Raw genomic sequence first — 14,033 nt, 5'->3', positions numbered from 1 at the left:
CAGTTGTCCTTTTGATCTCCGATGTTCCTACCCTCAAAAAAAGAACCCTTCCTTCTTCCCTTGGTAACGTTTCTCCCCTCCACTATGCCAGTCCCAATCACAGTGTCCTCACTTGACTGTCTCACCACAGTGATCCATTTTCTCTCTGTGTTACCTTGGCGAAGTTGCTATACCTTTCTGAGCTTCCATTTCCCTATCTGTATGATGAAATATTTGACGAACACACTGTGTACTCTTCTCTATCGTAGCATTTTTCATGCTAGACTGCCACCTCTGGCAGGTCAATTTGCTTGACTGTCCTCACCCAGACTCTCATCTCTGGAGCAGGAGCTCTACCTCATTAGTCCTGGAACAGCCAGTACCTGGACACAGGGCTTTACGTACAGCATGGCACCGATAAATCTTTACTGAAGAAAATGAATCAATGAGCATGTGTCCACTAAAGCTTTGCTGTGCTTAGACTCTCTGACCTGGGATAAGGGTGAGAAGTATCCCTTTTATTTCCTCCAACTTGGAGCCCAGAGCCTCCCTCCCAGCATGAGCCAGTTGTTTTCCTGCCTTCCTGGAGGTGCTGAGGCCTTTCCTCCAGTCCAGAAATGAATCGGGACTGCCTGAACATAGGAAGAGCAAGGGATGTGAGACTGTGTGGGACACAGACATGGATGAAGCTGCCACTGCAGCTTAAGGGGCTCAGGCCCAGGGGACAAGATTTGAGGCCACCTTATTCCCTCCTCCCCTTGGGCTTGGAGGGAGGATCCTTGGCTGCAATGATAGCACCCTCCAACCAATCCAGTGGGTTTACAAGGGGCCATGACTTGGAAAACAGCTGTCGAAACCCAAGTGGTCCTAATGGGATTTAATAGAGCAGGGCTTGGTGACAAAAGGATCTCACTTCTAGAACACACACAAGAACACGGGGTAGGGGGGGAGAGAGAGGGAGAGAGAGAGAGAGAGCGAGAGCGGGGGGGGAGGGAGAAAGAGAGAGAGAGAGGAGAGAGAGGAGAGAGACAGACAGAGACAGAGACAGAGAGACGGAGAGAAACAGAGAAAGAGAGAGAGCGCCAGTCCCAGAGCCCCGTGTTCACCACCCACCAGAGACTGATTCACGCACCAAGACAGCCTCACACATTACATCCTCAGAGGCACACCACTGCTGCTGATCGGGAACTGGCTGCCATGAACCTCCTCAGGCGCTTTGCTGTGATGACCCATTTGCACAGAGTCTTGGTTTCTAGAACCTCTCAGGTCCAGGGGAAGACAGGTTTCATCTGTCTGTCACAGTGTCCTCACTTCACTGTCTCAGCATAATGACACATTTTTTCTCTGTGTTACCTTGAGCAAGTTGCTATACCTTTCTGAGCTTTCATTGCTTTATCGACATACTGAAATCCTTGGCTAAATGATCTTCAAATTCTTGTTCTTCTCACGCATTCAGTGACCCTGTGGCTTAGGGGACTGCTACATTCACAGCTACCTACTGTGTCAGCCAACTGCCTAGTTGCAAGTCACCTGATGGCACTGCTGTCCTGGGGGCTCTTATGCCTCCCATGAGCCCCAGTGCAAGTATTCTCAGCATCCTCTAAGGTTGCCCTCACTATTCCCTAAGATACTTCATGACACCACTGGCATCACACCCTGCCTAAAATTGCCTCTTTTCATAGCCCAGGGCTACAGAATGGGTGGGCAGCTGACTTGAGTCTCCCAGGCTAGGTCCTTAAGAAAAAGAAAAAAAAAAAAAAAAAATATATATATATATATATATATATATATATACACACATATATATATGGAGAGAGAGAGAGATAGATAGATATATATATCTCAGTATCTTGAGTCCCATGACAGACTTCAGAAACTCTAGGCCAGGGCCTTGATGCAACCCAGAAGATCTTCAAGGGCCGGACCTTGGAATTCAGGCTAGCCCCTGACCGAGCACACTCATTCTAGAGAACTGCAGCAGAGGAACTCAGGGACTCCACTGGGACACACGTTTCTAATCCTGCACCGCCTCGTGGTAGCCAACCTTGACTGCTACAAGTGCACAGAATAGAAACTGGCTCTGCTTATTTGCAGTTTCCAAAATCACCTCAGTGGCCTGGTCTTTGTGCTTCAAGTGCTGTTCCTCCTCTCCCTTTCCCTGACTAATTTCTTTCCTCACGCATTTCAGGCGTCTAATCCTCTGGGAAGCCTCCACTGACTCCATTACAACCCCCAGGGCTGAGTGGGTGCCCTCTCTGAGCCTTCTCATGGACCCCGAAACTTCCTCCTGTCACTCTCTGCTGTGCTCTGCTATGCCTTTCTTGGCCTCTCCCCAACTGGTCCACTGGAGGTGGCATCTGAGTATGTCGAACATGACCCGCCCTGGCATGACCAGCCCTGGACTCTCACAGATTCTGCAAGGAAGACTTTGTCTCAAAACCTTTCATATATCAACCACCAGATTAGCAAATATTTAAAGGAACGAATAACGTCAAGAGCGACGGTGAAGGACAATGAACACTATCCTACCCTGCTCCTGAGAGAATAAATTGGTCCCACCTCTTTTCAGATCCATTTATCAATGGTTGCTCAGGGTTCAAATATTTGTAGAGTTTTGTGCCAAAATTCCATTTCTGTGTATCTCTTCTAGAGTGACACATCCTCTGTGAACAAGGATATTGGAAAAACTTTTGAGAACTTTAAAAGTTGGGGGAAAAATGTGAAAGGTCCTTGTGTGTGGAAGCAGTTAAAGAAGTATGGCATATCACCTAGAACACTGTGTAGAAGTTAAAAACGATGAGATAGTTCTTCACGAACTGACAGGAGAAGTTCACCCAGACTTGCTGTAAAACGCAAAAATCAAGTGCCACACAATACGTGCATCATGAGCCAATATGTATCTTATGACCCCACGAAAGGCAAGCACATGTTTCTATTAGTGTATGTATGTGCGTGTAAATGCATTGACTGAGGAATTTTCGAGGAAACACATTAAACCATTGCTGAGGGGGCTAGAGATGGAGAGGGGTGGACAAAGGAGACTATTGTTTTATCATCTGTATTTGCGTAACTAAGACAATATTGTAAACAGGTCTTTAATAAAAGAAACTGTTGCGATTCGTAATAATAAGAAGAGTCACTTCCCCTCTTGCAGGAGCTTCTGCGAAACTTGCTTGCAAGCCAAGAAAATTGTGTTGAGATCCTCTCATGTACCCAGTGCTTTCACACATATAATTTACCTGTAATTTATCCAGTTCAATCTCAGGGCTGGCAAAATCCAGTTGACCCCTCCTCCCTGTAACATCCGTTCCAAATTTTAAAATCAACTTTTTCTTGAATCCCTACATACTCGTTTAAATCTCAGCTGAGGGAGACACGGCATAAAGCTGGGGACTGACATGGTAGCCTTTCTTGATATAAATCCCATCCATCTGCAGGGTGTGGGGGTTCGGGGGTGGGTCTTATCACCGTCACTCACAGCCCCTCCCTGACTCCTTGCAGAACTCTGCGTCCCTTCAAGGCAATTGCACCGAGGCAGCTTATTTTCTCAAAGGAGACTCAGAAAGAAAAGAAAATGCGACTGGGCTGGGCAGGGTTGTCCTCCTCACCTGCCATCAGGCTCCGGGGACTGAGCAGCCTGGCCTTCTGGGCCAGCCCGGGACTCATTTCTTTGAAGAATCTCTAGGTTGGTGTATTAGTCCGCTCGGGCTGCCATAACAAAATACCACGGGCTGGGTGACTTAAACAACAGACATTTATTTTCTCACAGTTCTGCCAAGTGGGAAGATCAAGATCAAGGTTTCTGGTGAAGGCTCTCCGATTTGGTTTCTGGTGAAGGCTCTCCTCATGGTTGGCCTACTTCTTGCTAAGACGTCACACGGCCTTTCCTGGGTGCATGCGGTGCAGAGAGGAAGAGACACCCCTGCTGTCCAAATGTCCCTGCAGAATCACAGTTGTCACTACCTCGAGATACTGACAGATACAATGAGCTCTGTGGCCTCTCATCTCATAAGGACACTAATCCTGTCGGAGCAGGCCTCCACCCTTATGACCTCATGTAACCCCAATTCCCTCCTAAAGGCTCTAGCTCCAGATACAGTCCCATTAGGGGTCAGGGCTTCAAACCACTAATTGCGGGGTGGAGGAACACAATTCAGTCCATAGCAGTTGGCAAGGTTTTCGGTTGCTGACCCTCACTTTCCCGCGTTTCTGATTCCCTGCTGTCCAAATGTCCCTGCAGAATCACAGATGTCACTACCCTGACATACTGACAGATACAACTGGCCCCTCGTCCTGCCTAAAGCAACCTACTGCCACACCCCAGGGTTACTAAATGAGGAGGTGAGTTGAGTCTCCTAGCCCGGAGGCCCTGCTGATCCCTGTCACTGCCTTAAGCGTCATCGTAGACGTCAGAAACCCCGGACCAGGCCCTGGGTACACCCTGGAATATCTTAGGAGGGCAAGACCTTGGGATGGTTCCCCGGGACAGATCCCGGCCCCTGAGAAAACTCACTCAAAAACTGCAGCAGAAGGGGCTCAGGGATTCCGTGGGGCACAGTTTTCTCGTCTTGTTCTGCCACCTGGTGGCAGATGGCTGCGTCTACAAGGAGACAGATGAAAACTCCACAAAACCTGGGCCTTCATTCCTGGGAATCTCCGGCAGTTCGGAACAACCTTCCTACTTAGAAAATGAGTTTCTTTATGTGAGAATGAAAGTTGTGCTGAGAGATGACAGTGTAGCTTTCTGGGTCTTCATTTCTATTCATTTTTTAAGTTAACAATGTAAACCTAGCTTTTATTAAGCATTTAAACACAACTTGCCAGTTTGGTCATTTTAATCACATAGCTAGTCACATACAACTATAAGAAACATTACTTTCACTTGCTCATTGGTTCATGTTCAATTACCTCCTAAGTTTCAGTGGAGTGGTGGAGGAGGAAACCCAACTGGAGTAGACTCAAGGAGAGAAAAGGAAGATAGGACAGACAAGACCTGCTCACTTCTTGGAGGAGTTTCTAAGTATTTCGCAACACTTGCTGGAAATTCACAAGATTTTGGTGAGAATTTCTGTGCACATCAGAGGGAATTATGCATTCACATGAAAGCTAAGGGCTCTTTACCTCTGATTTACACAGGAATCCTGTGAATCTCAGGGCTGTCTGGAACCATTTGAACTCTCCTCTCTGCGGCATAGTGTACAAGTGACCACCCGGGCTGTGTTTCAACACCTCTAACGTTACTAATCTCATTACCTTACAAGGCCAGCGATGGCCTGGCTGGTGGGAAGGACATCTTCGTGTGAATCCCATCTGCAGCATCTGTGGTCTTGTTAACCTCTTTCTCGGCTCCTTCCCCTGACCTTGTCTCTGCAACTCTGGGTCCACCTAGAACTCTGTTGTGACACCCCAAGAGCAGATGTGATGGCTGAGGTCCAATCATAGTTTTTTAGTGGATGTGTATTCAGGGGGCAAACACATAATGCTGCATTTACCTCCACCCTATGAAGATACAAAGAGCCTTCAATGCACATCCATTACTCATAAATGACGACGTCTTATGTATCAGAATCACTCTTACAATTTCATCTACAAGGTTCAACTGTAAAATGTGAGAAAAACAGTTCACGCTAATGTCGCAATAGTGCCCACATGAATCAAGTAGGATGACCAACTGTCCCAGTTTGCCTGGGATGGAGAGTTTTCCCGGGCCAGGGGCCTTTAAGGTTTAAAACTGGAATGCTCCTGCTCACGGCAAACTAGGACCCTGTGTGACCTTGACATGCAATGAACCATTCATTGCCAAATAAGATGAGCTACCGCCAGAAGACCTCTACACATCGTGTTCTTTCCAGGAGGACCTTCAGGGCTGTTCTGCTCAGCTAGCAGAACCGTGGCTCAAGCCTGCTAGGAGGGCCAGGAGGAAGAAGCACAGGAAAGAAAGATTGGAGGCGTGGGAGTAAGAGACACAGGAACAGAGGGAACGTGACATACCACCAATGTATCCACTACTGGAGCACGAGGCTGGAGGAGGGAGGGGCGATGGGGCAGGGGCAGAGGAGCTGAATGGGGCGTGGAGGGGGCAGGCCCTCGGCCTCTTTGCACCCGGCAGAGTGACGAGCTTCACCGGTGTCTTCAACGAAGCCGTGTTGGTCCCCACTGGCACATCACAGACTCTGGGAAGCATGATCTTCACTCCCTTCCTTCCACCTGCTGATCTGGTGAGTCTGGCTTCCCTCCATTGTCCTGGAATGTCCTCCAGGAGGCCGGACTTTCGTCTGTGCAGGTCACTGCTGCATCCCCAGCCCCTGGAAGAGGGCCGGGGGAGGCACACAACAGTTGCCGGAGGGGGTAAGGGAAGCCGGGGATGGGAGGGGCCATTAGGAGCCGGCTCTTTAGTTTGTCTTTCAGAATGTGAAAGGGCCACAGAAAGATCCTGAGGAGTTGGCTGTTGCCTCTGACGCCACGGAGGACCCATCCGGTGGTGCAGGCTTGCCCAGGGAACCTGCTCTTCTGCGAGGGTCTTGGAGGAGCCGGTTCCAGAGAGCCCTGGCGTGTTTCACCAAGTGCTTCAGGTGAGAGCTCCTTGGGAGCCAGCCTCCGCCTCTCTCACTGCTCACCGCCAAGCCCATCCGCCACCCCTTCCCGTTCCACCAAGAGAACCTCAGACCAAGCCAGAAAGCCACAGGGCTTCCAAGGGTCCACTTGTCACTCTGCTTTTCTCCCTAGGAGAGGACACCGGACACTCAGAATCTGAGACCACCGGAGCCACAGACACAAAGGCCTGGACGGCGACCGAGCCCCCTCTGCTGCTCCATGCCCCTGCTCGCCCGCGGTGTCCCGGTCACCGGGCCTGAAATAAACGCTGGCACGCTTGACTGTTTTTCGCTTTGTGGCATTTGATGTAACTTTCAACAAGTCGGGTGAACTGGGGGTGGTCAACTTTCGCGGCGGTGGGGTTGTGGAGGGAGAGAGCTAGCATCTCCCTTAGCCCTGTTAGGCTGTCCGCCCTCCTCCTCGAGGCAGCGCTGCTTGTTCCTGGGTCCTGGTGGCAATGGGCTGTGGCCAGCCAACGGTGAGTCTTCCACAGCTGGCAGCTCTGACCCTGGTGGGGCACTTACATGCAGGAATGAGGACGGAGTAACGTCTCTCTCCCCCCAGCAGTGCACACGGTCTTCATATCTGAGGAAAACTGGGCGGTGTTTGCAGGCGGAGGCGGGAGGGTCATGTGGAGGAAGAATCTGTGGATCTCAGAAAAGGCGTTAACCCCTGTACTGACAGAGAGCTCCCAAGCCCCCCTGCCCCACCGCAAGACAGAGAGCCCTTCCAACAGGCGACCTCGTCTCCAACTATGCATTGTTCCTTTACAGAAGATGAGGGCTTCATTTTTTTTTTTTCTTTTGCCTTCCTAAGGTGACCTTGATACATGTTGCAACACAGTATCAGCGGGAAAATTCTGAAAGGGGGGTTGGAGCATAATTGTCCCTGTTAACTAACAACCATGGAGGAGGCCCTGTTAGAAATTGCAACACCAGGAATCCCCGAAGTAAATGGACAAAGATACTGGATGTGCTTTTTAGTATCAAGAAGCCTAACTAGGACGCAGGAACACCAAAATACTCTCTCCCACTCCCCTATCTCTTGTAGTCCTCTGCACAATGCTAAGGGAGGAAAATAAATGCTTTCATAGGGCCTGCCGGGTGAATTACTCACCCTTTGGTTCTTCAGCGGTCCAGGGCCTTTAGGTGCAAATGAAATCCAGATGGGGTAAGGTTCAGGTAGGCAACAGCATTTGGAAATCCCACAGCCCTTTTCCTACATCCGTGGGGACAGCCACGGTGAGACCCATAGGTACTGAACAGACAAAGCTCTTAATTATAGACTGATGGAGTTCTTTAGATCCCATGTCTCTGCAGCTTTTACGATAGCACAGGTACCACCTGTCTCCCCACAATGCCTCTGTCCTCCTGAGCTGGGCCCTAACTCAGTAGGGGAGGCTCAGGTGCATATGGCTGCTTCTCCAAAAGTTCCTAGGACATCACAGCGTGGGGCTTAGCCCTGTCCAAAAGAGGAGCAGAGTTCCAACTCCCGAGGGCTGGGGACCTGTTGGGTGTTTGTTCCTTCATAGCTGCTGTCATAACCACGAGCTCAGTCATTGCACTTGTAAAGGAGTGTCAGGGAGAGTCTGTGCATGCATGTGCATGGGCATGCTTGTGCTTGTGTGTGTGCATTTAGGATGTGAATACTTGTTGAAACAAGAAATGATGTGGAGAAGTCTGGTGGATAGGGCACAACTCGGCAGTCACACTTGAAACCCAAGTGGCAGAGATGGCAACGAAGAGCCCCTCTCCCCACTGCACTACACCCCGTCCAGGGCTCTCCAATCTGATCCTGACATTGTCCAGGTCTGCTTTGCCCAGAACCATATGCCCACTACCCACCAGATGCTGACTGACTCCCACACACTGCACCCCCCAACATCTCCTGAAAGGAATACCTCCACTGCTGATTCAACCTCCAGTTGCCATCATCCACCTCAGGCCCTCTTGGCGTGGATGGACCAGGTGTATTTCCCTGGCTTCCCCTTTGCCCAGGCCAGTGGACCCTGCAGCCTCACAGCAGAAGATGCTTTCCTCTGCCAGCCCCGTACACACAGGAGATTCAACTCATGTTGAAATTTGATCCCCAACGTGGTGGTGCTGGGAGGTGAGGCTTAGTGGGAGGTTGTTTGGGTCATGAGGGCTCCACCTTTGTCCTTGTAGATGTCTTGGTGCTCTCCTCACAGTAGTGAGTGAGTTCTTGTGCTGGTGAGACTGGAAAAGTTCTTGCCGGAATGGACAAAGTGCCCAAGATAGTAGGTTGTTATACGGCCAGGATGGCCCTCAGGTTTTCTCTCTTTGCATGTGACCGCTTCCCCCTTGACCTTCCTCACCACATAATGACACAGCACGCAAGCCCTTGCCCAAAGCCGGGGCCATGCCCTTCAACTTTCCGGCCTTCAGAACCATGAGCTAAATAACATTTTTTTTCTTTATAAATCACCCAGTCTCATGTATTCTGTTATGGCGACACAAAACAGATGCTCGTGCATCTCAAGAGCAGGCCCCATTACCCACTGCATGATGAACCACTTGAGCATACGTACAGGGCAATCACGTGCAGGAAGGGGGAAAGATAGGTCAGCAGTAGGGAAAGGCATGGGTCATCAGCTCTACACCTTTGTTTCTGAAATATGACTGTGCCCAAGTCATGAGTTCTCCTCCTTCGCTTACACCTCCCCCTCACCCGCGTTTACATCACCTGAGAATCCCTGTGCCTGAGGGATGTCTCAGGTAGGTCAGTAAAGTGAACAGTGCCTCAGAAGAAGATGTGGGGTCAGAAATCCCACTGCCCCAGGATCACCGAGCACTTTTGGTGAACAGAAGACCACTGGACTGTGCGAGTGAGCAAGAGAATAACTTACTCTTCTGCCTCACCCGCTCTCATTCTCTCTGGTGCTATGTTCCTGTGAATCCTGGGTAACCTTACGGAGGTAGCAACACTTGTCCTCAGCTGCGTGAAATGTTACACAGCCTGCTGTGTTACAGGAGCTTCACATGCTTTCGTTTTATCCTCCCGCCATCTGGATCAAGGTGAGTTGTGTGATCACCATTCTGAGGTCACATCTCCAGCACAAGAGGGAGCCAGGATACAGTCCTTGGTTGATCTGAGGCAAGGACCCTTCCAAGACACCAATGCAGTCTAAGAGCCACTGTCCCCAACTAGAAATCTGGGGGGAGCGGGGTTCCCGATCGACTGCGAGTAACAGCCCATGCTCTTGGTGATGGGGACATTGTACATGAATGGAGTCAGGGTTCCCAAGTCACAGGGGGCCTGAACACAGTTCCAGCCACTCACCGCCCAATCTCTTCCCACACTGCACCCCACTGGGGAATCGTTTTGACTGATAAAATGATGGCGTGACCCAATGGGGGAAAAAAAACTGCACCCATTGTGCCCCTCCTCCAGTGCTCCCCATGGTCACCTGAGGTAATTATACAGACCTCCAGAGTACTCCTGAGAGCAGTCAGAAGACTACTGGTCTCCTACATGGAGCCTAATGGTGGGCCTTCCAGACAAAGACTAAATGAGCGTCGGGACCTCAAGGGGTCCCATCAAATCACATTCATCTGTTTTATTTCCTGTAGGGGGAAAGCTGCCGTCTCGCTGGAACCCCCAGAGTGGTGCCCTCAACATAGCACGGCGGGCGGTTTCTTTAAGCCATACCAAGGGAGAGCACACTCTCCAAGACCACTCTCACAAAAGGCTGACCCATCCTCCCTGCACTGATGACAAAGAGGGACTCGGCTTTCCTGGGACTCCAGCACGAGGAAGTGTAATGAGATCATGCCAGTGAGGTTCAATGTGGGCCTTGCTTGTTTCCATGACCCTGCCAATCAGTTTTATTCATTCACTGGCCATCTTCAGACACCCCTAGTCTCAATCACAGAAAATCAATGGCCATTGGGAGAAATTGTACCCAAAGAAAGCTCACTCACTCACTCACTCACTCACTCACTCACTCACTCGTGGGTTGTAAAGTTTGTGCAGAAAGTTAGTGGAAGAGGGTGCGAAGGGCAGTGGCATTATTTGGCAGATGCTTTTCATAGGATAGATAGAATGGTGCTGTCCTAGGTTGGAGGTGGGCCCGGGGCAAGGTCCAGAGAGGGGCCAAGGATGACACCCAGGCTTCTGGCTTGAGTGACTTGTGGCCCTGGGGTACCATTGACCAAGATCGGCACCACAGGAGGAGGAGAAGGAGGAGGATTCAGTGAAAGACTGAAGAAGTCGGGTCTGGTCTTGGGTTCTGCTGAGATTCATACTGCCGATGCGTTGCTGAGAAGCTACCTTGAACACACTTGGCAGTTACACAGGAGATAACCAGAATTCTACCCCATTCAGGAAAATTACACACATCCTCTTCTTGTTTTGGCTTGGTTTGGAGTTTTTATACACACACGATAACACATGTATGTTTTGGTGTGCGGTGTAAAGGTGAGGCTCAAAAGGGGTGGTGCTTAACCATGTTGGGTACTATCTGTAGGCTGTCCCAGGCCCTAATTGACCACTTAAGGGAGGACAAGAGCTGTATTGTGGAGACATCATAAACCATTGGCACACATCACAGAGCATGGGTTAGGAGGCTTTGGCCTTGGTTTACTTATTCCTCAATGTCCTCTGGGCATTGTGAGGGGAGGGTGAACAGCCTCGTCCCAGAGGCAGGAGATAGACTTATCTTATTTACTTGCTGTGAGGACGAGATAGGCTAAAACCTTTAGGGGCATGCCAGGCAAAGCCTGGTCCCCAGTAACCACGACTTCCCATATCTACTGAGAGGACAGGAGCTATGGATTCTTTGGGTGGCATTTGTAACTCCACTGGGAATGGTATCACCAGTGGGCATTTAATGATTAGTAGTAATATCGATGACCATTTACCTCATAATGCACAGCTCTGGTATGTTTCCTGCAATTGTCCAGATGAGTAATCTGTTGGACTTGCATCATGCTCCTCTCTTGTTGTTGTTGCTGTTTAATTTTGTGGGTACATAGCAGGTGCAACTCACTTTCTAGTATCTTCCAGAGCTGTTTGGAGCTTTCTCATTACTCCTCACAGCAGTCCTGGCTGGTTGCAAAGGACTGATGCTATTACTCTTCGTGGGGGCAGGAAAGCAAGAGTCTCACGGAGGGGTTGTGAAGATTACAAAGGATGCCCCCTCCACAGAGCAGCTGGTGTTCTAGCAGGCCTAGAGGCAGCATCCATCAGCTTCCTTGAGATCAGGCCCTTTGGGATAAGCTTTGGGTGCCATTTGTCCCCAGATCATCATCCAGCAGCAGTCATTTACATGCAAATCATGATGATACTAGCAATAGCTGCTAAGGCTGAGAGGTTGCATTGATAAGGGCTATAGGCTGCTGAAATGATTGCCAGAGGTGTATCTCACCCCCTCTCCCTTTATCCCAGCTGGGGTCAATGAACTCACCTCTCTGACACCTGCAACAGTGGCTCAGAACTCTTATTTGTTTATTAGAGACATGTCCAGCAGAGAGCAAGTTACTTAGACGAAGTCACAGTTAGTGGTGGGTCTTGTCCTGGTCCCCAGATCTCCCGACCCTCACTACAGTGTCCTGTCCAGCAGGTCCATTATTAAGTACCTTCTTCTTCCATACCCTCTCTTGTGGGCTTTGAAGTAGGCACACTCCTCTGAGGACAAAAGAAGGCTTCTTCCACTATGTGCTGTGCTCCCTCAATGTCTAGGAGGGGGCAGGTATGAATGGGGCTTTAATGTTGGCCTATAGCCTGGCATGGGCCCACGTTATTGCATAGCTTTCCAGTCAGGCATACATCGGTTGTGATCTTGGATTAGAATCTGGGAACAAACCCCTGCACCTTTTCTTAGCCTTGCTTTCTGCATTCGAACACCGGGGTAAAGGGGAGGAGTGATGTCAGCAAGATGGCAGAACAGATGATCCCACAGTACCACTCTTCCCACAAATGCACAACTAGAAATTAATCCAAGACAAGAATACCACTCTGATTTCACCAGAACTTGGGGGAGAAACTAGGATGACAAAATTGAGAAAAGCCACAACCGGTAAGAGGAACAACAGTCATGTTAGACTGTGCCACCTCCTCCCCCAAACCAGCATAATGATACTCACAGAGAATTTCTCTAGACCCACAACTTCTGAGGTGGGAGGAGGGAATTGGAGGTGGACATGTGATCTCCCCACCAGTCTGAGAATCTTCATGGGAAGTCCCCTCCAGTCCTATCCCACAGGTATCCTTGGGAGTTCCAGAAGAGAGCTGAAACACCTGGTGTGAACTGGGAACAGAAAGTGGGTGCACTGATCACAGCAACTCTCACGTGGATCTTGGCAGCCGCTCTGTGCCGCCATCAGTGGGCAAGCCAGTGCTGAGGGACTGGCCAGAACCATAGCACGGACAGGGGCACAGGAAGGCCCAAATCCCTGGCCAGATTTCCCGCTAAGCCCACGTGATCACGTGGAGCCTTCTCTTGACCTGGAAACAACTAAAACGTTGTCAGTAATGGTCCTGTGTTCACCTAACTCGTCCCCCAACCAAGAAGCAGTGGCAGGGCAGCAATATAGTTCCAGTTTAACATTTAAGTTCCAGTGCTCAAAATAAGTCTTTCTCAGACTGAAAGCAATAGCTGGCCAGGGATTAAGTTCCAATATTAAGTAGCAAAGGTTTAACACCACCGAGGAACAGCTGCAAAACCTGGAAGAGGTGGCCATCTCCTCGAGCACACAGACATCAATATAAAGAGACAAGGATTGTGAAAACTCATGAAATATGACACACCCAAAGAAACCAACAAAACTCCAGTAACAGACCCAGAAAAACTGAAGATCTAGGGAATGTCTGAGAGACAATTCAGAATAATCCTAAAGAAGTTAAGGGAATTACATGACAACCTGGATAACCAACTAAATAAAATGTCTAAAACAATCCAGGAACAAAACAAAAAATGTGACAAGGAAATAAAAAGGATTAAAAATCCCGAAGTCCTGAAATAGAGACTATAGCAACTGAACTGAAAAACTGAATCTGTAAGCACCAAGATAAAACATATAAAGAGGAGGAAAAAGATAAAAGCATTTTAAAAGAGGGAAGAAGGCCTTTGAGAATTATAAGACATCATCAAGAAAATTAGGCTCTGCATAATAGAAATTGCTGAGGAAGACAAAAGAAAAGCACAAGGTCTAGAAAGCATATATTTGGATAAGTAATGGCTGAAATATCCCAAATCTGAAGAAAGATCATAGCATTCCAGTACAGGAAGCTCAGAGATCACAAATAAAATTCAACCTGCAGACAAATTCCCCAAGGCACACCATATTCAAATTATTTAAACAAATAGAAGGCAAAGAAAAATGCTCAAAGCGTCAAGAGAAAAACAACATATCACACACAATGGATCACCAGTACAGCTTTCAGTACATTTCTCAGCAGAGACCCTGCAGGCCAGGAAAGGGAGGAATGATACATTCAAT

The 14,033-nt window shown here is 49.2% G+C and overlaps 1 protein-coding gene, 1 long non-coding RNA gene and 1 other non-coding gene across 5 annotated transcripts in view; 1 reads left to right on the top strand and 2 right to left on the bottom strand.

The window, feature by feature from the left end:
- LOC100399060 (doublesex- and mab-3-related transcription factor C1) overlaps positions 1-14,033 on the bottom strand; it is a 149,475-nt gene that overhangs the window by 112,439 nt on the left and 23,003 nt on the right. The window lies entirely within an intron of this gene.
- LOC144581032 (uncharacterized) lies at positions 3,716-7,128 on the bottom strand. Its single transcript, XR_013531562.1, has 2 exons — positions 4,493-7,128; positions 3,716-3,918 (listed from the first exon to the last, which is right to left on the bottom strand). It is a non-coding gene; the product is annotated as an uncharacterized LOC144581032 (long non-coding RNA).
- On the top strand, positions 6,105-6,860 carry LOC118142882 (uncharacterized). The gene is made up of 3 exons (XR_013531561.1): positions 6,105-6,197; positions 6,376-6,551; positions 6,706-6,860. It is a non-coding gene; the product is annotated as an uncharacterized LOC118142882 (transcript).

The sequence above is a fragment of the Callithrix jacchus genome, chromosome X (assembly GCF_049354715.1).
Source record: "Callithrix jacchus isolate 240 chromosome X, calJac240_pri, whole genome shotgun sequence".
NCBI classification, from domain to species: Eukaryota; Metazoa; Chordata; class Mammalia; order Primates; family Cebidae; genus Callithrix; species Callithrix jacchus.
Note: the sequence above shows the minus strand (reverse complement) of the source record. Positions and strands in the feature narration are given on the sequence as shown.